The sequence below is a fragment of the Camelus bactrianus genome, chromosome 4 (assembly GCF_048773025.1).
Source record: "Camelus bactrianus isolate YW-2024 breed Bactrian camel chromosome 4, ASM4877302v1, whole genome shotgun sequence".
NCBI classification, from domain to species: Eukaryota; Metazoa; Chordata; class Mammalia; order Artiodactyla; family Camelidae; genus Camelus; species Camelus bactrianus.
The window spans coordinates 91,675,922-91,700,385 of record NC_133542.1 but is presented as its reverse complement, the minus strand read 5'-3'; the positions used below and the strand labels follow the sequence as shown (position 1 = coordinate 91,700,385).

The 24,464-nt window shown below is 39.0% G+C and overlaps 1 long non-coding RNA gene across 7 annotated transcripts in view; it reads right to left on the bottom strand.

Annotated features, from left to right (window-relative positions):
• LOC141577554 (uncharacterized) overlaps positions 1–24,464 on the bottom strand; it is a 732,371-nt gene that overhangs the window by 678,458 nt on the left and 29,449 nt on the right. For all 7 annotated transcript variants that reach the window (XR_012506790.1, XR_012506792.1, XR_012506791.1 and 4 more), the window contains one exon: positions 7,739–7,825. This is a non-coding gene — a long non-coding RNA (uncharacterized LOC141577554). The remainder of the gene's footprint in view (positions 1–7,738; positions 7,826–24,464) is intronic.

Here is a 24,464-nt window from a genome sequence, read left to right as displayed (position 1 = left end):
GGAAAACAGTATGGAAAGTCCTAAAAAAAAAAAAAAAACTAAAAATAGAACTACCATATGACCCAGCAATCCACTCCTGGGTATATATCTGAAGAGAACAAAAACACTAATTTGAAAAGATACATGGACCCCAATTTTCATAGAAGCATTATTTACAATAGCCAAGACATGGAAACAACATAAATGTCCATCAACAGATGAATGGACAAAGAAGATGTAGTGTATATACACAATGGAATATTACTCAGCCACAAAAAGAATGAAGTTTTGCCATTTGCAACAACATGAATGGACCTGGATGGCATTATGCTTGGTGAAATAAGTGAGACAGAGAAAGACAAAAACAGATTGTTATCACTTATATGTGGAATCCAAAAAAATAAACTAGTGAATATAACAAACAAACAAACAAAAAAACATTTAGACACACACACACACAATGGAATATTATTCAGCCACAAGGAAAAGGAAATTCTTTTCAGAGTCATCCTTTAAACAGTTAGAAGGACTTGCTGAACATTTTTTGGTAAATGGTACTACCATTTTTGTAAGTCTTCTAAAACCAAGAAAAAGATAATTAATGTAGAAATAATGCAGGCAAATTAATATCTGAAATTTCAATGCACCTCAGGAATACAAATACAAAATTTCAGTGTAAGTTGACGAAAGGCATGAAGTTACAATCAGCAAGCCTCTCAAGTAGAGAGCAGCAAATGTAGCCAAAAACGTTCAAAGAAAACAGAGCGGAACTAAATTGAATAGAAAGGAATTTAAAACAATGCCAAAATGCAAAATTAACCTTTCTTGTTCTCTCATTTTGCAGTTAATTTACCCTATTATAATCCTTTGACCTATCATTTACCACCAATTTTACTGTCAGCATTTTAGCTGTTCTGTTAATATGCCCTCAGTTGAAGATATATGAACCTCAGACATAGATGACCTTCTGAACAAAGAGAAAGAACTCATTGTACCCAAAGCAATGCATGCTTGCCACACTCTGCAATTCCTCCCAGCACCTGGAAGTACTTGTGTGTGATTGATCCTGCTCTGGGCCATTGTTCAAGCAACAAATTGCAAAATATAGATGCTAAGGGATATTTAATGGGACTCTAAGAGGATACATCTTTGCTTTAAGTTCCAACATTCTGTGATTTTGGCAAATCACTTAGTGGTTTTTTAAGCCTATAAAATGTATATCACCAAAATAATACTTACTCAAGAGTTGTGAAAAATAATGAGATAATGCATGTTAAAAAGTCTTAGTATATAGTACAATATTATCACTGTTGTTACATTGTACATTTGTACATCATTGTAGTACAAAATAATCATTGCTGTTACAACTATTTGCTTATTATGCTTACAAAACAATTTCTAGTCTTCTTATATGTCACAGCAACTACTTGTTGAAATATCCAGGGAAATACAATCATTCAGATCTTGCTTTGCCCAAATACAAACCTCGAAAAGTATAATTCTCTCCTCACATGCAGTTAGTTTCTAATAGCATGTGATATTCGAAGCCTACCTAATATTTCTTATTCCTGTCTTTAAGTGTATTAACCTCAATAAGGTTCATGAAGTGCAAATGAAAATGCAGATTTCCAGGCTTCAGAAACATTTACTTTTCAAATGTAGTACTCGGGAATGATTTTTTGCTCTGAATTTAAAATTAAAAAAAAAATGTGTCAAAAACCACAGACATCAGGCCATCTCAGAGGGGCAGGTACTGTCTGCTCAGACCCACGCTGACACTGCCTTCCCTCCAGGACAGCGGAGTAGGACAGCCTGTGCCAGAAGGATGAGGACCTCTGGCTACAGACTCTGTCTTGGGTGAAGGCTTTCCTAGGTAGACGATATTGATATCTGGGCAAGTAACAGAGAGCTCTGTTTTAATCATAAAGATAATGACATCCTGCCTGGCTCCTCTCTGCAGATTGCCGTCATGTGGAAGGCAGCAGGATGTCTGAGATTCGAGACCACTAGAATGAGGGAGGTAAAGAGGGATCCTGCCTACAGCACCAAGTTGTTGAATCAAAGTTTACAGAAAGCCTTACAGGATCCTTATGCCAAAGAAGGCATAAGCTTCTCATTGAGACAAATAGTGAAATATGTCTCAGTGTTTTTGAGGAATGATCAAAACACAATGTGTCTGGGAAATAAAATTCCCAAACCAAGGCTCTACGTACTTCATTCTTCACTGTGTTTGTCTGTCTAGATTCTCACCTGGAGAGATGGGGAGGACCAAAAACAGAGAAAGTGCGCCTCTAACTGCAGGTTGCTGTGCTTATGGAAGTCGGAAAGCCTGAGTCATTACTGGAAAGATAATCTGCATCTCCTTCATATCAGCACAGTTCCACGTGGGCAGCTTTCTTTCTAAGTCAGTCTTGGCAAATGAATTTAACCCGAAGAAATGCATTCGCTTACTATTCTCTTGGACAAACAGATTGTTGGTGTGCTTTGGCACTCTGAAATAGTAACCTTCATTATTTTCTCTGTTTTTTATCCACAAACTTTGACATCTTCCCATCAGTAGCATTACACATGCAATTCATCAAAGCTTCAGTTCCAACATAAGCTCCTCGAACACACCTCGCTTGTGAAGTATCCTTGCTGGCTTTCTTCTGTTATATCCCTTCAAGTTAACTTCCAGCTGACAGACCAAGATTTTTTTTTCTCTTTTCTGTAACCATTAATCTTCACTGAAAAGCTGTTCAAATGCCTTCCAACAGCTTCAGGGGCAAAGCCTCCTGCTGGTACTAGTAACTCCCATAAATATTATTGGGATTGTACTTGTACATCAGGGAGAGATTTTTAACCCCAGAGAACATGAAAGGAACACCAGCAGTCTCATTCTGAGTGAGGATGTGTCATGCACTGGAGCGCAGGTGAGAAGGCAGGTGGGAAATTAGCTAGCAATTGAAAGGGCAAACAGGTGTTCCACAAAGACTCTACTTCCAGGGAGCAGTAACAATGTCACACTTTATTATATACTATTGTTCCTTATTATTACATTTTATCTCCCCTGGTAAATGATAAGCTCCCTGCAAGAAGCATCTTTGTCGTATTCATGAAGTGTTTGGCAGATGGGCATTCAGAAGATGTTTGTTGACTAAAGTAATGGATGAGTGGATAAATGGGCAGACAGCCAGGTAGCTGGGTGAATAGCTTGTGAAATAAAGCTTATATTATCCACATGTCAAAAAAGTCGCTGATAAGAACATACTCCCCAACATCAAGATGAATAAAATATTCTTTTAAAGGTCTTTTTTAAAAGAACTGTCACATTATTTGTATGTGTATCTGTTTATGCTTCAAAGCCACCCACAGAATTTTTGCAGCTGACTCTTCAGCAACCAAAAACACCACTGTAATTTTGTCTTTTTTTAATTTTATTTTTATTGAAGTGTAGTTGATTTACAATGTTAGTTTCAAATGCACAGCAGTGATTCATACATATACATACATATTTTTTTCAGATTCTTTTGCATTATATGTTATTACAAGAAACTGAATATAGTTTCCTGTGCTACACAGTAGGTCCTTACTGTTAATCCTGTTCATCTATTTTATATATAGTAATATGTATATGTTAGTCCCAAACTCCTAATTTATTCTTCTCCCACCCTTTCTCCTTTGGTAACCATAGCTTATTTCCTATGTCCAAATACTACTGTATTTTGAAAAAATCTTGGTATTAGTTGTCTGGCCGTGTGCTGGAGACTTAGGGGCATTTTCTAAAGACATACTGCCTGTAGAAATTAGTGAGGGAAGATTATGATGGAAAAAAAGAAACATTCTTAACAAATTAGGACAAAAAGAACCTATAATATACTCCTTAAAAGTTTACACTTAAATTGATGCTTAGAACATTTATTTAAGAGCTAAAGGAGGAATAAATTAGGTCAAAAAGAACCTATAATATACTCCTTAAAAAGTTATACTTAAATTAATGCTCAGAACATTTATTTAAGAGCTAAAGGAGGAATAAAGCTCTTGTGATGAAGAGCTTATGAATTTAGAGTTGTGGAATTAGGTTTACCAGGTTTAAGTGTTCTAGTGAGAATAAAATCCTAATGAAGAGAGTGCCAGAGTGTTTCTACTATTATCTCAGTTTCACTCCCAACAAGCTGGCCAGCTAAGCATGCTGGTCTGTGATGGTTCTCTATAAACTCACTTAGGAATAAGCAACTCTGAGCACAACTGAAAACCCTATGAAAATCCAGCTTCTGCCCCAGGCAGAAGAAACTATTTGGCAGAGAATTTAAAATACTTTTGATTAACAAGTTAAAGTTTCTAATTTAAAAGGTAGAAGACATCCAAGATCAGAGGGGTAATTTCACCACAGAGATGCTGGAAATGAATAAAACAGCAACAGAGATAAAGAACACATTCAACTGCTCATCAGTAGACTTATACTTGAAAGAAAAAACAGACTTGAAAAAAAGTCAACAGCAATTACCCAAACTGAAGTTCAACAAGAAAAAAGGAAAGAAAAAAATTTTTAAAAGAACATCCAAGAGCTTCTGAACAATATTCCAGAGGATGAGAAAGAAAGAAAGGTCCAGAAGAATGTATTTGAAGAGATAAAGGACAAGAGTTTTCCAAATTAGTGATAGTTATGAAGCAAACAGATCCAAGTCCAGAGAACAGCAAGCATGATAAATATTTTTTAATTCTAGACCTATCATATTTGAACTGCTAAGAACAAATGCAATGAGAAATTCTTGAAAACAGTCAGAGATAAAAGAAACATTACATACTGAGGAATAAAGACAAGAATTACAGAAAACTTCTTATCAGAAACATCCAAGCTAGAAGATAATATCATTTAAATGGTAAAAGAAAAACTGTCAACCCAGAATTCTTTATCCAACAAAAATATCTGTCAAAAATGAAGGAAAAACACCTTTCAGACAAAAACTAAGGAAATTTATTGCCAACAAATCTAACAAGAAATGTTAAACTTCTTCAAGCAGAAATAATGTATCAGACTGAAAACTGGATCTACCAAAAAAAAAAAAAAAAAGAAAGAAAATGGAATAAATGAAGATAAAATTAAATTAAATTTTTCTTATTTTTCAATTACTCTAAAGCAAAAATTATAGTAATGTAGTAATGCATTCTATGTTAATAGCATTTGAAAACATAAAAAGTATGACAATAGCACAAGGATGGGAAGAAGAAATTGAGAATATACATGTGAAGGCCCTTTCAGCACACATAAAGCAGTATTATATCATTTCAAAATGCTGTTAGTTAAACATGCATATTATAAGCCCTATGTTAACCACTAAAACAGATTTTAAGAGAAGTATAAATAATCAGTTGGTAGAGAAGATAAAATAGAAACATTGCAAAATGCTCTAGGGAGAAAAGTGAGGAGTAAAGAACAGATAGAAGAAATGGCAAACAGCTAGGAGAAAAAACAGTAAGTTTTAATCCAATCATACAAATAATAACATCAAATGTAAATTTAATTTTCAAAACAATTTTCAAATTGGATTTTAAAAAGCAAGATTCAAATATATGCTATCAACAAGAAATCTACTTTACGCTTAAAGACGTATAGGTAAGAAGGAAAAGGATAGGGAAAGACGTACCATGCAAACATACAAATGAAATCTGGAGGAACTATATTAATATCAAAGTAAGCCTCAGGAGAAAAAGCAATATTGGGGATAATTAGGGACACTACATAATGATAATAAAGTCAACACTCCAGGAAGGCATGTACCTAACAACAGAGCTTCAAATACATGAGCCAAAAACCAAAGGAGCTAAAAGAAAATCAAAAAATCCATAATTACAGATTAACATTTCAATATTGCCCTCAGTAATTGATAAAACAAGTAAACACAATATCATTAAAGATTACAGAAGAACTAAACAACACTATCAAACAGCTAAACTTGAATAACATACAGAACACTCCACTCAACAGTAAAATTTGATTTCATGTCCCCATAGAACAGTCACCAAGAGAGGTTATATTCTGAGAAATGAAACAAAGTTCAACAAATTTAGAATAGAAATCATATTATAATATCAGAATACTATATATATTATATATAATATAAATTTAATATAAAGTCTTATTATTACCAAATGAGAGTGGAAATTTAGGTTCTCCACTCAGTCCTTGCTGACTAGGGTAGCAGGGGACCTGTGTTTTTCCATGATATTTGGTTGGAAAGCTTGTTACTGTCATAAAATTTTCTGTCTTGCTAAGTAGCTTTTTTCCCACCTAGAGAGAGGAGGCTTTTCTTTGGGCTTTTAATCTGAAGCCATTGATCTTTTCCAGGGTGCAGCTTTCTCCAACACCCAAACTGGAATATATGGGAGCCAAAAAGGAATCTCAGGGAACTCACCACTGTCTCATTCCTTGGGTCCCAAGATCCCTAAATAGCCTTGCCTTTTTCTCTCCACCTTTCAGAGTATTTTTTCTTATTTTTTCAGATTATACTATATTTTAAGTTTCTTATGTTTTAAAATTTTAAATATATCATATTTAAGTTTCTTATATTTTAAGACTATATTATATTATAAAATACTATATTATAGGAATGGAGGTTAAAGAGACCTAAATGGAGGTAAATTTTCTAAATTTACATGAACTACAAAAATGTTGACACCAATAGATTGTGAATAATTTCTGTATGCATAACTACAATCACTAAAAGAAAAAGATCGATACAAAAAGGTCCACTCAAAAACACTATACCTGAATCAAAATGGAATCAAATTCAAAAATTCTACAATATGTTCACGTGACTCACAAAAGCAGGCAGGGAAAGGAAAATAGAGAAATGAAAAACAGAAAGCAAATATTTAAATGGCAAGGTTAAGCACTAACATATTAAAAATTACATTAAATGTAAACAGTCTAAATATATAATTAAAAGACAAAGATTGAAAGAATGGATAAAAACAAAAATGACCCAAGTCCTCTGCTATCTTAGAAAAATTCACTTCAATTATAACTAATTGAATATAAAATGATGGGAAAAGATATATCAAGCATTCATCAAAAAAGAAAGGAAGAGTGTCTACATTAATAACAGAAAAAGTAGGCTTTAGAAAAAAGAAAATTACCTAGAACAAAGTGGAATATCACACAATGATAAAAGGGTAGATCCACCAAAGAGATAGAGCAATCCTAAATATGTATACACCAAAAAAAAACAGCTGCAAAATCAGTGTAACAAGAACTGAGAGAACTGAAAGGAAAAGTAGACAAATTCACAACTGTAACTGGAGACTTTAACACTCTTGTCTCAACAACTGACAGAACTACTAAACAGTAGTCTTCACAATCAGTAAGGACACAGAAGAATCTAACAGCCCCATCAGCTAACAGAATCTAACTGATGTGTGTAAAACACTCTACACATCTACAGCAGAATACACATTTTTTTCAAGTAAATGAGGATATAAACATGCACTGAAGCATTTACTACATCCACTACACTTCTTTTAATTGCCTTTTTCCAAAGAGAAAACGTAATAAATACTTGTTAATTATAACCAGTGAAATAATATAATACAATGATAAATAAAGGTAAATGTAATCATGTCAGACCCACTCCTGTACAATTCCTATCCACATTGTTATTGTGGGCATGAGAGATCTGCAACCCACAGACTTACTGGCTGCCTCTCATACTGACAAATTCTCAGATTCTCTAAGCCTCTTTTCCCTGATCTGTGTAAGAAGGGAAAGAATTACACCTACCTTACAGGCTGTCTTTTCTCTCTCTCAGGACCTGCACAGTCTCACAATTGCTTCTCTGTAAGTTTGTTCTTTTCTTCCCTCTGCAGACTAGACAAAAAAAAAAAAAAAAAAAAAATGAAATGGAAGGAAACTTCTCTACAAATATGGCAAAGTTTTAATGTTCTTATTACATAAATTTCAATTAAAAATGAATATGGCAATGAAAAACTTGACAAAGAACATTAATGTGCAGTTTAGAAAAAAAGGAAATTTAAAGGGTCAAAAAGGAATGAAAACCTCAATTTTATTCAAAAATTAACTAAGATAAAAACACAAATGGACAGAAAATACTCACCTTAATGACCAAAGAAATGAAAACTATGATTTTTCCTTAAGAATTGGTCAAAATAAAATGAAACCAGTATTATTGAGAATGCAGAATAATTTACTTTTGATTATACTAATGATAGTATAAATTGATAAAATTTTCTACAAGGAATTTGTCAGCATCTATTTCAAATTTTTAAAGTAGTAATCCCCCTTCTTGAAGTTTATGGATCATTTGTATTTGTTTTAAGGAGTTATTATGCCACAGAAAACATCAGAGATTCACACAAAGACTCATAGAAGGTAGTTCTCATGTTTTAGCTATGGTCTAGTGAAAAACTAGAAACCTAAATTTACAACAAGGAGAGTGATACTGAAATGAACTGTGATCTGTGCATATGAGGTAAGCCCAGCCATTAAAATCATGTTTCCTAAAATTATTTAATCATATGAAAAAATGAATGCAATATAATGTTAGGAAAAAAGCCGTATACAAATCATATATTCAGTTTATATGTTAAAATATATAAGGAAAGACTTAAAAAATCAAAACTGTAAAGAGTGAATTACTTCTGGGAAGTGAGATTATATGTGATTTTTTTCCATCCTTCTTTATGTTTTTATGTCTCTTACAATTTTCTTATTTTTAAAAGTACTAATCTGTTCATCTCTTGGTATTTTCTACTAGACTAGGCTCCTTGTAGAGGGGTGACATTATCTTCACAGGGGTGCTCTCCCTAGAAACCAGCCCAGGACTGATACAAAATAGGAATTCCCAGATGTCAAATCAATACAGCAATGCTTTTGTAACCAAAGAAATTGCAACTGATTTTATTCTCAAATTAGCTGTGATTTATTCAGGAAATAATTATTTTTATGTAAATGGCATTAACAATCCATTGAACCTAACTGATCATTTCTCAGTTATTTCTGGATTTTCATGCAAGTCAAAAATCATAAAGAAGACACTATTAACATGACATTATAATAAATTAAAGGAGGTTATGTTTTTAAAATACTCTTATATTCTATATTATCTCTCATTCCAAACAAAGTCTTTATGTGGCTTAAATAAGAACATACAATAATAGCGTTTACGTTTATCACATGCTTACTAAATGTCAAGGTTTCTTCTAAGTGCTTTAACCCTAGAAGTTATTTAATCTTCATAACAACCCTATTATCATCCCCATTTCACAAATGAAGAAACGGGGGCACCATGGTTAGGAAAATATACAAGATCACACAGCTGAGAATTAGATGAGTTAGGATTACACTCTGGCCCCAGAGCCCTTGAGGCTACAGAACTGCCTCCGCCTGAATAGAGATTGGAGGCTGTCAGAATCAGCTGAACTAAAGCCGAAGCACACTGACCACAAGCTGAGGTGGAGAGTGCTCCCATTTATAGCCCAGTCTTCTCTCAGGCCTTGACCTCTCCCCTAGTTGTTGCCTTCCCTTCCCAAAGCAACACCTACATCCTCACGTTCTGTCTCCCCCCAACTCCACCAGCACTTACAAACTTGAAAGGACCTTCTCCAGTTGTTCACTCTAAAAGATACAATGACTGATGTGACACTGTTGCCTCTCCCAAGGAATCTGGAATTTTGACAAGAAATAGATTCTTAAAGCAAAAGACCAAATCTCTAACAGTGAGGGTTTCAAGGACTCGCAAGGCTGTGATGGAAACAATTGGATCGAGAGAATTTCTGTTGACACTAAATTTATATCCACAAAGGAGACAGTCTGGGCTTCTAAAAATAGTATGCATTTTGGAGTCTACAATTTTCTAGCTGTGTGAACATAGGAAATGTAGTTAATTGGGCCTGTTTTCTAATTTTTAAAGGAGGACACAAAACCTATCTCCAGACATATGACAAGATTCAGTGATAATGCATATAAATTAGCACCCACAGTCTCTGGTGTAGGGTTAACATTTTCCATAAATTGTTGGTATTGATATTTAGAATTCATTTTGGTATAGGTATTAATATTAGGGATATTAACACTGACATTAATTAACATTAATGAAAATGTACTGAAGCCAGCATCAGAAAACCTAGATTTGAGCATCAGCTCAACGCTGACTCTGTTGAGCAGACAGTACCCATGGGCCCTGAACACCCTTGCACATCCTTTCTGAGTGTGCCAAGAACAGAAGGCCCTGGGAGCTCTTTATCTGGGCCACTTCTCAGGGCTGTTTTTGCAACAAGCAACTTTGAAGGATAAGGTAATGTCTCCACGCAGACGAAGAGCAGGTTTGCTTAGCGCTCGCTATAAAAACAGTACGTTCCTCTTCTGTGACACAACCCGCTGCAAAGGCAGCATCCAGCCAGGTTGATCTGTGTCATCCCATGGGACTCAGAGGGCATGAAGAAACAGACGTGATACCACCACTCTCATGCTGTTTGCTGCGTGGCCTTTACCTCTGACCTGGGTGTCTTACTTCTGCTGTCAGCATCCAGAGAACATAAACAGGCTAGTTTGTCAGCTTACAGGTAGGGTAAAATCTGAATCTTCACAGGTCATAACAGACCCCTAATTTACCATAGAAGAATGGAGCCATCTGCCCTCTCTCCCACAGAATTATTGGAAGAGCTAAACAAAATATATATTCATGAAGATTGTCAACTTTTAAATAAGATGAGAAACTAGTTTAACATAAGTGACTGCAGACATAAGGAGAGCCTTGTGTCATAGCATTGAGAGACTCTCAAAAAAAGTAACACTTCATTGTTAATTACAGGTCAGTTAGTATCTGTATTTTTTAGACTCCATCTTAAAAGCATTCTATGTGGTTTTGGCATCAAGAGATACCAGATCCAGAGAATGGCATGTGAGTGATACAGTCCTATGTGTGCATGCCAATGAACCTTCTAGTAACTCCAACTGAAACAAAAATAAAAGTTTCCAAAATATCAACTTTGCTCTGCTGAGAATTATATCATCTTTTTCATTTTAGTTTTGATGTAATAGCTTACAAATTCATTTTTCACTCACTCAAATGAACTGCATCCTGTGAGGATTCTGTACTGCTTTCCATAAGTATTTGGTCTTTTCCTTTTGGATTAAAAACCATGAAGATTCACAGAGAAAATCAGATTTCCCCCATTCCTCCTACTTCACACGCACCAAGGCCAAAGAAAAAAAAAATCTGCTCTGAGACCTACTGCCAACTGCAAAGAACTAACAGAAAATCAGGGCCTCTGAGTGGTGTGAATGCTAGTCACAGTTTGAATCTATCAAGTGATTACTGAATATGCAATGACTCATATGCTGAACTTTTCAAAGGACCAGATGGGTTCCTACCCAAATTCAGAGAGTCACTGAGGTCATTCAAAATCACCGTAACTAGTACCCTCAACATTTACCAAACCAAACACCAATCTCACTTACACGAAAGTGATTCAGTGAACAGTCACTAATACGGTTTTCATATTTCATTAGAAGTCTCTCATTCAAGGGTAGCCTTTTGTTTCAATAGTAAACCAAAGTGATAAGAAATCCATATGCAAGCGAGTATGATGACTGTTTTATTAATAACAAATGGGCCCACAATGAGATCCACACGTCTGGGAAAATAATGGGAGGCCAAAAGGAAGTAATTTTCCTGAATCAGTTTACAGGTGAGTTTTGCTGTTGCTGTTTTCTTTTGACTGATGAAAGAAGGAAGTTTTGTACGGCACCTAAACAAACCTGAGAAGTGGATGAGGGAATACGGTGCACACACCTCCCATTTGCCACTGGACTCCTGAGCACAAGGAGGACGCTGCCTGTCAGGCTCTGGGAAATTTCAGAGTACAGACTGCAGCACTGATTCCAAGTGACAGAATGAAAGCTCAGAAGGGACAGCCTCCCTGGCACTCAGAAATTGTGTCCGAGAGCTTTTGTTGCTCTTACACTAACCCTTTAACCACGTGTCAGCTCTATGTGCTCTGGTTCAGTGAGCTCTCGACAATAGACTTTAATGTGAAAAACAGTTAAACAGCTCAGTATTACTAACTGAACACTACAATAATTTCTTCAAGGTTTGAGGGGTTTCTTTGCAGCTGGCATTTTCTCATAACAGCCAATCAAGAGAGTGATGTTGGGCAATAATTTCTCTCCACCCCAAGTTGTTCACTCACATGGGGTAAACCTCCTAACTCAAAGGTATTTCAGATTCACCTCTATTGCACAGTCAAATTTCCTCAGACACTGTAGAAGGCCTCTTACTGATGCAATTGAAGCCAGAAGTTCATGGGTTAAAAAAAAAACAGAAATATGGAGGAATATTAAGAATTAATAATACTTACTGTGGTAAGCAAACAACAGCTTCACAAAGATGTCCACACCCTAAATCCCAGAGCTCGTATGTTATGTTACACTGGCAAAGAGGAATTAAGGTTGTTAATCAGACGCTCTTAACATAGGAAGATTATCCTGGAGGGCCCAATGTAATCACAAAGGTCTTTAAAAGCAGAAGAGGAGGGCAAAGGAGGAACCATCAGAGAGATGACAGCATGAGAAGGATTCCACCTGATGTCGCTGTCTTAGAAGATGGAGGAACAAAGCCACGGCCAAGGGGTTTGGGAGCCCTCCAAAAGATAGAAAAGGCAAAGAAATGGATTATCTCCTAGAGACTTCAGAAGATAAGTGCCCCTGCTGACATTCTGATTTTAGCCCAGTAAGATCCTTCTCAGACTTGTGACCTATAGACCTTGTAAGATAATAAATTTGTGCTGTTTTCAACCACTGTGTTGGCAATCTGTCACAGCAATAGGAACAAAATGCACATGTGTTACATACGAACGTATGCCACAGATTGCAGTTACATAAAGTCCTTTCTTATTAACGCATACCCATATGTTTGGTTGCAATTTCCAACTCAATTTCTTAAAGTGAAGCAGATATCTGCTAAGACTGTATCTAAATAAAAAATAACTCTTACAACTCAATAAGAAGAAGAAAAGCAAGCCAACAAAAAGTAAGCAAAACAGTTAAACAATTATTTCAAAAGAGAAATGACAGGAATGGTCAATGAGCATATGAAAAGATGCTCAACATCACAAGTCACCAAAAACCCCACAAATTAAAGTCACAATGAGATACCACTACATACCCATCAGAATAGCTAAAATTTTAAGAGCTGACAATACCAAGCGTTGGAAAGGATTATACTTTTAATTATGTAGCATTTGAAATATATTTTGCTATCTTTTTTTGGAAGTTTCATGAGTAGTTCAACTGACTCTACAATTTATTCAAGAAGCAAACTGATTTTCAAAGAGAATTTTTACATATTTTTGGAGATTAAGATGTACATTCAAAGAAAAACATATCAGATTAGCATGACACGTCTTTCCCAAAACAATAATTCAAAAAATAAAGAAGCAACATGAACAGAGTTTCAAGGAAAGAATATTGTGACCCAGAATTACTGTTCATGTGAAAGGGAAAAAAAATTAAAGCATTAAAGAAATGCTGGTAAGCCATGTAACAAGAAGAGGGAGGAGGAGAAGGAGGAAAGAAAGGGAAGGAGGAGAGAAAGAGGAAAAAAAGAGGAATGGAGAAAGTAAGAAGTGAGGAAGGAAGGGAAAGAGGAAGATAAATTGTTTTGAATATGTTCAATAAAATGGAACACATATCAAAAATAATCCTTTAAAAAAGGCAATAGGACATAACCAATAATAATAATATGGATCTAAAATACTATGTTTTAATATCTTAAGATATCATTAATGATATGAGAAGTAAAAGGACACTAAGTTTCTTAGCTTTTAGGCTCTGCCATAAGTGAAATGTTTTAAATTTTTTGAGGACTTTCACACAGCTAAATGTTATATATTCATTAGAAATACGTATTTCTGCAGCCATAAAAAGGAATGAAATCTTACTATTTGTGAGAACAAGGATGGACCTAGAGGGCATTAATAAGTCAGAGGAAAACTATCACTGTATGATTTCACTTATGTGTGGAATCTAAAAGACAAAGACAAATGAACAAACAAAACAAAACAGAACAGACTCAGATACAGAGAGCAAATAGGTGGTCACCAGAGGGGAAGGGGTTGGAGGATGAGTAAAATAGGTGAGGGAAATTAAGAGGTACAAACTTCCAGTTACAGCAGAAATAAGTCATGGGGATGAAATGAAAAATGTGGGGAATACAGTCAATTATATTGTAATGTCTTTGTATGGTGACAGAGGTAACTAGACACATCATGGTGATCATTTTGTAATGTACAGAAACATTAAATCACTATGTTGTGCAACTGGAACTAACATAGTCAGGGGGTAAATCACACTTCAGTTAAGAAAACATATGTAGACACTGGGAATAAATACATCAAAATGCTAACGATGGTTATCTCTGGGGGGTGGAGATTATGGGTGATTATTAATTTTTACTTTATGCCTTTCTGTATTTCTAGTTGTCTGTAATGAATATTTTGCTCTGTATTGCTTCTAAAACTGGAAAGGAAACAGTAAATGTCATTAAAAAAATTTTTATGTATATCTGCTTGAAGACAGCACAATAAATCCATTTTCCCTCAGGTCACAATGACCAGATTTGGTTCCCATACCCACCCCTAAACCTAACATTTGCAAAGACCAACCATGAGGTGTTCTGGGTTGGAAGTGAGGCTGACCTTCCTGAAGAACAAGAGGGTTTCCTAGCCAAACATCATGGTTTTGTTTTCAGCAAAGAAGGGATGGAAGGACTGGCTATTGAGAAACCAGTGAATAGTACCAACGGCCTCCATCCGAAGACCACCAGGAACACACCTCTAGGTGAGCTAGCTGGGTCTGGTGCTCATGGCAGGGAGCGAGACACACAGCACCGGGACTGCAGGGCAGCTCGGTAAAAGTGAGAAAGGATTCATTCCAGAAGTTAGGCATGGGTTAGTGATCAGGGGAGGCTTAGAGGAAGCAGGATGCTGCTATGGATTGGATACCATCAGGAGAGCAGAGCAATTCTAGACTGAATTCCTAATAAATCTTATCTGTGAGGCCAAAGCTGTGAAAGTCACTCACAGTAGCCAAGACAGAAGGATGTCTGGTATTTGTGTTGTTTGTCTGTATCTGTGTGTAGACAAAGTTATCAGGTTCTCTCATTTGTTTTTTCTGTCACTTCACTGCGGTAACAGAACACCCTCGTCTGACGTCAGTGCCCTATGAGATTGTTAATGTCCAACAGCAGAACACATGACCCAGTTGTGAGTTAATCTCAATGCTGTTATTTGTACCTAATATTCTTGATGCTTCATATACCTAGTAAGAGGCACAAATTTGGCAAGATTAAGCACTATTTTTAAAAGAAAAACGTGTCTGTATCAAAACTAATGAAACACTCCATTTCCTCTGTGCAGGAAATGATGACCCCTCTCCACTCCTCAGTCCCACCAGGAAACCTCAAGAGTGGTTCTGTTTGCAATAAATATTTAGGGCTCTGTTTGTTTACTTGGTCTTCCCTAATGCTCACAAATACTGATCTATATCAGTGGATTTATTTAAATGGCAAACAAAAAAGAGCCTCCCCAAATGAGCATTTCTAAGCTGCGTTTCTGGCCTGGGGGACTATGTTTCCCTTTCAGTTATAATTCTCACCAAACAAGGTACCATCAGGGGAAGCCTAAGGTATGCGACTTAGGCATATGTGACTCAGCCTACTGTGGCTTTATGTCAAGTTCCAGCTCCAACCAGGGCTGAGTCACAGAGCACAGAAACCAACAGCAACAAAAAAGACTCCATTCTCATTGAAAAGAGGAGCTTCTAGGCCTCAGCGGACAACAAAAAGGAAAGAGTCCTTCCTGGAGACAGAAAATGAGGCTTTTTCTCTTCCTAATCTACCTGCAGAGTGCTACCCTGCTGCGCTTTCTCACCACCTGAACCCTCTCAGCTCAAGGGAACCAAAATAAACTGGCAGCCGTTAAGTCCGCTAGACAAATAAACCCCTCAAAATGGCCTGTTTGGTAACTACCTTCTACAGTCCCCTGGGCTGGCACAGAAGACAGCCTGAGACACAAGTCAGGCTAGCGCACCTCTGAGGAGCTGGAGAGCCCAGGAACCGGGACAGAGCTGGGTCTCAGGTGCGCCAGGTCACCCGATCACCCGAGACACAGCAACAGCCAGCGGGTGCAGCTTGCCTATCTGAGGGCGTGTCTTGCCGTGTGATCACTCGATGGGGTGGAGAACCCACTCTCTGCAGTTTTCTGTCCTCCACCCATCAGTGCCCATACTGCCCTACGTGTTTTTTTAATCCATGGTCAGCTGGATTTTTAGGGCATTAGTCCATGACAGTCTTTCAAGAAAAACTTCACAAAAGATCAGTTCCTGCCTTGTTCTTCTGATTTTGCCTTCCCCATACCTTCCCAGCAGGAATACCCGATGACCCACATACAGCCCAGGTCCAGTGTGGCAGGGACAGGCAGTACAACAGCAGCTTCAGATTTCAGGGTGGTGGTGCCTGGACCTGATCCTGTCACCCATGGTCTTGGGATCTGGGCTCTGCCCTGTGCCATCTGGTAGACTCCAAGTCACAGGTCTTCTTTTTGTCAACCCACCATCCCCCACACCTGGCCCCATCCCCTCCCTTGTAGTGTTGATCCAGACCGTGGAACAGAACTTCCTTCATTTCCCTGCCTTAAACTCCCACTGATCCCTAGGGCCACCTGAGCTCAGGGAAGTCTGATTAGGGCACAAATATCAGGGAGACTGGTTACTATTTCATCTCCCTGTCCCTGCCTGTGAACATAGTTTAAATTTAATTGTCTTTATCTTTTCCAAAGTTAAGCTTTTTGCACTTATTCTGACCTGAACCAAAGGTTTCCATTCCTCTATTCTTCTTCAGAATATTGTGCATTGACTAGGAAACAATAAAAACAGATTCACAGCCTTTCTCTACAAACCTCAAACCAATGATGTAATGTAATCATGTCATCATTGAAAGAGGGAATGGGGTATGTGTAATAAAGGGGAAACTAGTTTACTGTGAATCATGAGTCTGAGTCAGTTTCTACTCAATGCTGGGGGTAGAGATGGCCCCGGAACAAGGAGCACATATATCTGAAATCAAATGCCTGCCTAGAATACATCTACATGTCAATCGTGTGATGAATCAGCTCCACAAAATGGTCACATTATAAATATCATTACAGACGTTAAAGGTGAAAAAGTATGGCCCCTTCTAATGTGGAGGCGCTCACATCCTCCCTGAATTGGTAAATCACAGGCCCAAGGCACCTGCACGGCCCTCCCTCTCCCTCTTCCCCGGACTGTTCTGAGGGTTACACTGTGCCCTTCAGCAGTGATGAATGGAGTGTTGTGCTAACCTGGGCAGCTCCATTATTCATGTCCCCATCCTCTGTCCAGGCCGATAATTGCAGCATCCAGGAAGTAGAAGCAAAAACTCTATTACAGATGAAAGTTTCATCTTCCTGATTATAATATAAGACAAAAGGTAGGCTTTTCTATTAATCTCAGCTCCCTTCCACCAGAGTGGCATTTATTCACTGGTCATACCTGTGCGGGGCCCGCATCCAGGCAGCGTCCCACAGAAACGGAACAGGTGACTCTTGGGATCTATCACTTCAGCCTGGAGAAGCTGAGGTGATAATCACATCACTCCATTGATAGGATGATAAACATGTCAACCCTTAATCGACCCACAACAGGCATAAACTCAGAGTTTTACTGGAGACAGACTGTGTCCCAGAATTCCTGACTGCCAGGACCCGGGTGAGCGCTGCTGAATATAAAGCATTCCAGTATATTCAGGCTCTTTCACTGCAGCCTATTAAAATCCAATTCACGCTTACTCAGAACTGCCCTGGATTTGTCAGAGTCATCTATTTCCTCCTTTTAGTTCTTAAAGCGATACTCAGAAAAGGGTATTCAGTTACACAAATTATATCTAAAGGATACTGGTCAAAGATTCATTGTTGAAAATGTATAATTATAGGGACTTTTGTCATAATTAACAAAGAGGCAGAACAAGTGACAAGCCCATTAGAGTACAATAAAAGCATCAATTTGGGTTACAAGGCAGTCCATTACCATAGTTGATCGTGGTTTCTATTAAGTCTTAGAGCGACAAAGGCTGTAACTTTGCCATCTGCTACTTCATCAAATGGTTTATAGGAAAGCTTCTGGCCTAGAGGAAAACTGTAATACAGCTGCAGGCTGCTCACTGCTCTTTTTAAATTAAGACTTTTCAAGGAAGTCTAGCATTCAATCCAAACAGCAGAAAAAAGGTAAATGAATTTGTGTGGTGTAGTATCCACAAACCCTGGAATTCACACTTGTAAAACTTCAGCCATGAGTCATTTCAAATTTGCTGTATATTGGGCATGGGGCATATCTAGAAAAAGAGAACAGAGTGAGACCTGGCCCATTAGCCAGGTGGGATGTCTCTGCAATTGCCTCCCATCTGAGACACATCTGTCTCTCCAGACAGACGCAGCAGACTTCCCTCCAGGTTGCCAACAACACTGAAAGCCCCTACCTGACCTCTTTATAGCTTTGGAGACATCAGAAGAGGAAGGTAAAGGCAGGGCCTTCGCCCCTCCATCTGCCCTGGCTCTCCCTTTTCCTGAGTCCACAGCAGAACTGTCTCTAGACAATACTGACTCTCAGCAAACAGAGGAGAGGCAGGGTCTGCTCCTAGACTACACACAGACTAGTGTCCCAAAACAGGCAACTTCAAGGTTTCTTTAAGTAACTTAAGTTTTACTAAGTAAGGTGTCTTTGTAGCCTTAAGACTGAAGAGAAAAGAAAATCAACTACAAGCTATTAAAAAAAAAAAAAGACAGGGTCATAGAGCAAACAGGGAATTACTCATCCATAAGTACCATTTTCTGACAACAGGCCCCCTTTCTCAAGAGCTGAGGGTGGATCTGTTCCTTCAATATCTGGGGCAAAACTGGCTCTACCACCTCATGGTGGTGCACAGGGAGAGGCAGTCAAAAAAGATCCCAGATCCCAGTTGGTGCAAATGGCCAAGGAACTTGGCCAGCAGCTTCCTATTCTATCCTGCAATATCCTTCTTTTAGAATTGATAATGTGTGTATGTGTGTGTGTCTCTGTTTGTGTATGCACATGTGTAGAGACAGAGAGGATCAAAGTTACAGCAAGCTTTTAGAGAGTGTCTATTCTTGCAAGCATCTCACAGTCTAGTCAGGGAAATGAACAAATAAATTGTAATAATTAGAAAACATCATATGACACTTCACAATGGAAGTGTCGTGTGGGCACCAAGGAAGGAGTGGTTGATGCTGTCAGATGAAGGCAGAAAGGCTTCATGAAAGAGGTGATGATAAATTGACTCTTGAAGGACAGGAATTTCCAGATACCTTAGGGGTTATCTGCTTAGGTGGGTAGTTCTCAGCCTTGAGCACGCACGGAGTCACCTGGAGAGTTTATTAAAACACAGATTGCTGTTCCTCACCCCAGAGCTTCTGATTGGATAGGTCTGATGTGGGCCCATGAATTTGCATTTCTAACAAGTTCACAAGTGATGCTGATGCTGAGAACCTGAGGCTTATGTGCAGAGTAAGGAGTGGAAGCAGAGGGAGATGTGCTGGGAAAAGGCAGACGCTGGATCGTAAGGAACCCTGGGGTCGACGGAGAGACCATTCACTATCTGGACAGTATGGACCCCTCGACAGGTTTTAAGCCACAGACTGCAATTATCGTATTTGTGTTTTCGGAGGGCAACTCTGGGGAAGGAAAGAGTAGTAATAACATGGTTCCAGTCAGCCTCTCAGGAAATGAAGTTAGAACAAAAGCCCAGGGGAGTGATAGGAATGTGGAGGATGGATCTGAGGTTACTTCTGTGAAAATGAGAACAAAAGCCTGGTCTCTTGAGCTATCCTCTCTAAGGGGGAAAATAAATCAACTATCTCCTTTACCTCCAGAAACTGTTATTCCTTCTCACCCTTTATTAAAATATGCATGAAGTCTCTTCTGGGAAAGGACACACTGATTTTAGCATCATTTCCTTAACAGCCATAGTTTGTTAATTCTCTTTTCCAAGAAAAAGGGAAATATCCTAATTGAATGAAGTCAGAGGATCCCCATGGGTCTTTCATATGCCTGTCTGTTATCCATAAAGCTCTCGGGTAAGGGCACGTGGGGAACAAAAAAGTTGGGGTGGGGCTGGGGCAGGGGAGCCTGTGTGTTCATAGTTTGGGAAGAAGCCCACCAGAGAAGGCCAGAGGAGGACAGAGCAGTGATGTAGAGAAGGCAAGAGGAGCAGCAGAAATAACAAAACCTGGGGCACCTGAAGATTTCTAGGAAGTCTCAGAAATATTTGGTAGGCAACTGAATTTCCTGCAGAACGTGCTACACAAGGGAAATACAAAATTATATTATTTTACAATATTAACCAAAGCCAACATTTACTGATGTTTACTGTCTTAGCTGGAGTTTCCCCATCAGCAGAGCCTGAGGTTCACCAGCTGGTGGTTTATTTGGGAATGGGGCCAGAGGGAGCAGGACTGTGGAAGAGAGGAGGGGCTTGGGAGCAGGGGAAGCCAATCCCAGGCTGCGGGGTAGAACTGGCAACTGCCAGGGGCCACTGCTCACTTGATCTCACAGGACCTCCTGAGAAGCTCTAGGAGACACTCCTCAGGACCATCCACCCAGGGAAGAAAGGGCCCGGGATTCCCGCAGTGGTCAAGGGCTGGCCTGCAGGACATTAAATCTTTCACCCTTCTGAGCTGCATACACAGGAGTGCCCACTGCAGGTGTCAGAGAGCCCTGGGTAGGAAGTGAGGACAACAAGGACCTGTCAGGGTACACCTGCACCAAGCGGGCAGGGCTTGGGCAGGACTGGCTACAACGAGTCACCATCAGAGGCAAGATCACAAGTATGTTTGGTCCGGGAGGCCTCCAGTGTGGCCGAGATGGGCCAGTTCCTGGGCTGAGGGTTTTACATGCATTATTTTATTTAAGCCACACAACAACACTGTAAGACAGGCATTGCTATCCCCACATGGCAGAAGAGGGAATGAGGGTTAGAGGCCCAATGTGAGACAGATGGGAAGTGGTAGGGTTAGAGCCCAAATCCACCTCTTTCTGACTTTAAAGCCTGTGCTTAACCACAATATTAGCCTGTACCCAACACATTCAACTATATGGTAACTCAAGAAGTTAGTTGAGGAAGCCATATCAACAGTCTTTAAAACAGTTATTAATTTTATTTCTATTCTAGAAATCTACCTTAAGGGAACAATCAGAAATGTGTACAAAGAATGTTTATTCCAGCCTTATTTATATTGGAATAGATAGAAAAATAGATAGATATGTGTGTACATATATGTACATACATGTGGTATCATGCAATCATTTAAACTGATGACTATTAAAAATATAATATGGAGAAATACTTGTGATACAGTTAAAAATGTAGCTTAAGAACATACAGTATGAGATTAACAACATGTAAAACAGAAACACATAGGGAAAAAAAGACTGAGAGGAAAAGACAAAAAGGCTAAAAGGAAAAGTATTAAAGTGGGTGGTGGGAGATAATACTAATTTTAAAACTTTTTTCTTTATACTTCTTAGTATTTTTAATGTCCTACAAAAACACATATTACTTGTATACTCAGGGACATATTTATTTTAGTTTAATAAGCAGTGGGTGAAGTGGCTGTTACCCACCAGGGGCTCCCCACCAGTGCCCTGGGTCACCTTCCAGCACCAGCTGGGTGGGGTGGCCTGCCCTGCCCTGCACCCCTCACAGCAGCTGCTGTCAGTGCTGTCACTAAGGGTCCTTTGTGGCTAAGAGAAGGGTTTGTGTTCTTCACAAAAGTCTCCTTCAAACATTCTGCTTGAGCCTAGAGCTGTGTCTCTACCCCCGGGCTCCAGAGACATCTCGGCGGTCCCCAGCGGGGCATCACCGCAGCCTGGCCACTACTCTCCGTGTCCACAGCAGGGCTAATGACCCCGGAATGCTTGTGTCTGAGAAGGTCTCAATGAGGGGCAGCCCTGCTGCAAGTCTGGCCTGTCAGGATGAGCTCTCTGTCCCGGGCAGGGCTAGAGCTGTTTCTCCTGAATTCCCTGAAACCCCAGGTGTTTTCCTGGTGCCTGGAGAAGATAAGGATGTGGGAGGGAAAAGGGCATGGGACCTACACCTTCTCACCCTTCACTATAGACTAGATGTACAGTTGGCCCTCCATATAGGCAGGTTCTGCATCTGCAGATTCAACAAACCATGGATCAAAAGTATTTGGGAAAAAAACTTCCAGAAAGTTCCAAAAAGCAAAACTTGGATGTGCTGCACACCAGCAACTATTTACATAGCATTTACATTGTATTATGTATTATATGTAATCAGGAGCTGATTTAAAGTATACAGAAGGATGTGTGTAGGTTATATGCAAACACTACATCATTTCATATAAGGGACTTGAGCATCCTCGGATTTTGGTATCCAGGGAGGTGCATGGGACCAATACCCTGCAGTAACCGAGGGATGACTATAGTTCAATGTTCACACCCTCGCCAACCCAATTTCCCTTATTCCCAATGGAGAGTCTTCATCTATAGGATTTCTCACTTCTGAATCTGCCAACGAAGTCCCTCCTCTTTTTTTTTTTTTTTTTTTTTGCTTTTTGTTTTTAGGGATGGAGGTGCCCTACGCTACATCTGTCTTATCATTGCTGTGTGGTCATTTCTATCATCATTTTTATCTTGGAGTCTATCCTCTTGACATCCCTCCTAGAAATAATTCCCAGAGACCCAAAACTAGAAGACTACCATGCTCAGGATGGTCATAGCCCAGGGCCTCAGAGTGATGTTTCCTTAGGCCACATGGTTCCCTTCTGCCCTTTAATAAACAGTCTGAGCAATTTCAGGGAAACACAGTTGCTTGGCAGGGTGCCCAGTGGGGCAGACAAACATGAAAATTTTGGCTCTAACCTGAAGCACACTCTCAGTTCTACTTCACTCCACATTACCAGACATCAAAAGATACCCTGACAAGGGAATCACTTGGAGGAAACCTTGCTATATGGCATATTTTAAATAGCATTCCCCTATCTAGAGAATTGCACCCACTATGAGGTCCACCTTCCCAAAGGAACTGTGAGATCAATCTACCCAGCATCCTTTGCAATGATGTGACGGCAAATATTTCTCAATTCCATTACTTTGTATCACTTGCCAACTTCCATGGTGTAAACCCCCCTACTGTGGCCTACTTCAAGTTACCAACAGTTTAAAAACTGGCCTATAAAGTCCATGAAACTTAACTGTCACTGCTCAGAGCTGGCTTGAGCCAGCTTCAACATCCCACTTGGCAGACGTGTGACTCATATTCCATAATGAGATGCACCTGCATGAAACTTCAGTTTTGAAGAGAGAAGAGAAACATATTAGGAAGCAAGCTCCACAAGGAATCTGTCTTTTTGCAGTGTGGCAGGAGAAGCACCCTATTTCGGAGTGTGGAAGACACGGTGGTCCTGGTGCCCCATGGTAGCACCTGCAGCATGGGCTGCTACGTCTGGCACCACAGCAACGGTGACAGGGTCCTCCCTGGAGCAGACTGAGGTGTTTTTGAGCACTGTTCCTGACTTCAGGGCCTCCAAGCCCACCCGGAGGTTCTGTGAACTTCTTTATATTCTTTAATAAATCCCTTTTGCATTTGGATTGAATAGAATGCATTATCTTATTTGCAAATAAGAGCCCTAGTCGATTCTGCCTGAGGCAGAGATACATAATTGTAAGCAGAATTAAATACTGTTTCCATTAAATCTGTCTTTAGAGTTAACGACTTTCCCACACCGGGGTGAAAATTCAGGTTCATTCAATCCTATTTCTCCCCATTGATAGGAGTGGTGGACAGAAACAACTTCAAAACTGATTACTCTGCAGCTCAAGATGTAGGAAGGCTGTGGCTGTATCACCCAATGAAGCATCGAATGAGAGTCCTAAAAAGACCAGGGGAGAGTGAAGGTAATTCCTCCACTCAGCTGTGCCACGTCTCACTTCACCAAAGAAACTGAAAAATTCCTCTGAAGAGAAACACAGGAACCATGACGATTATCCATTATGTACATTTTGATAACCTCTCCCAAATAAGTAATTATTCCAACTTTACTTTATATACCGTTTTAGTACTTTCTGGACCACCCACCTCCAAGATGCCTGAAATATTTGTTAAAATTGGTTAAAATAAAATTATCTCTGCCTTGCCCGACCTCTTTAATCAGAATCTCTAGGGATAAAGATCAAAAGTTTATATTTCCAAATTGTGCTTAAATTTTTGAGAACCTAACTTTTTTTCATTAATATCACAAAAAAGGGCCCTTCCCAAAAACATAAATTAAAAAGTTTAACAGAAAACCCCAGGCATAGAACACAAATTATGTTTAGACAAGCAGATATAACATTGTCATGAAATGTTTAATTAAAAACACTTAACCCATAGTTTTAG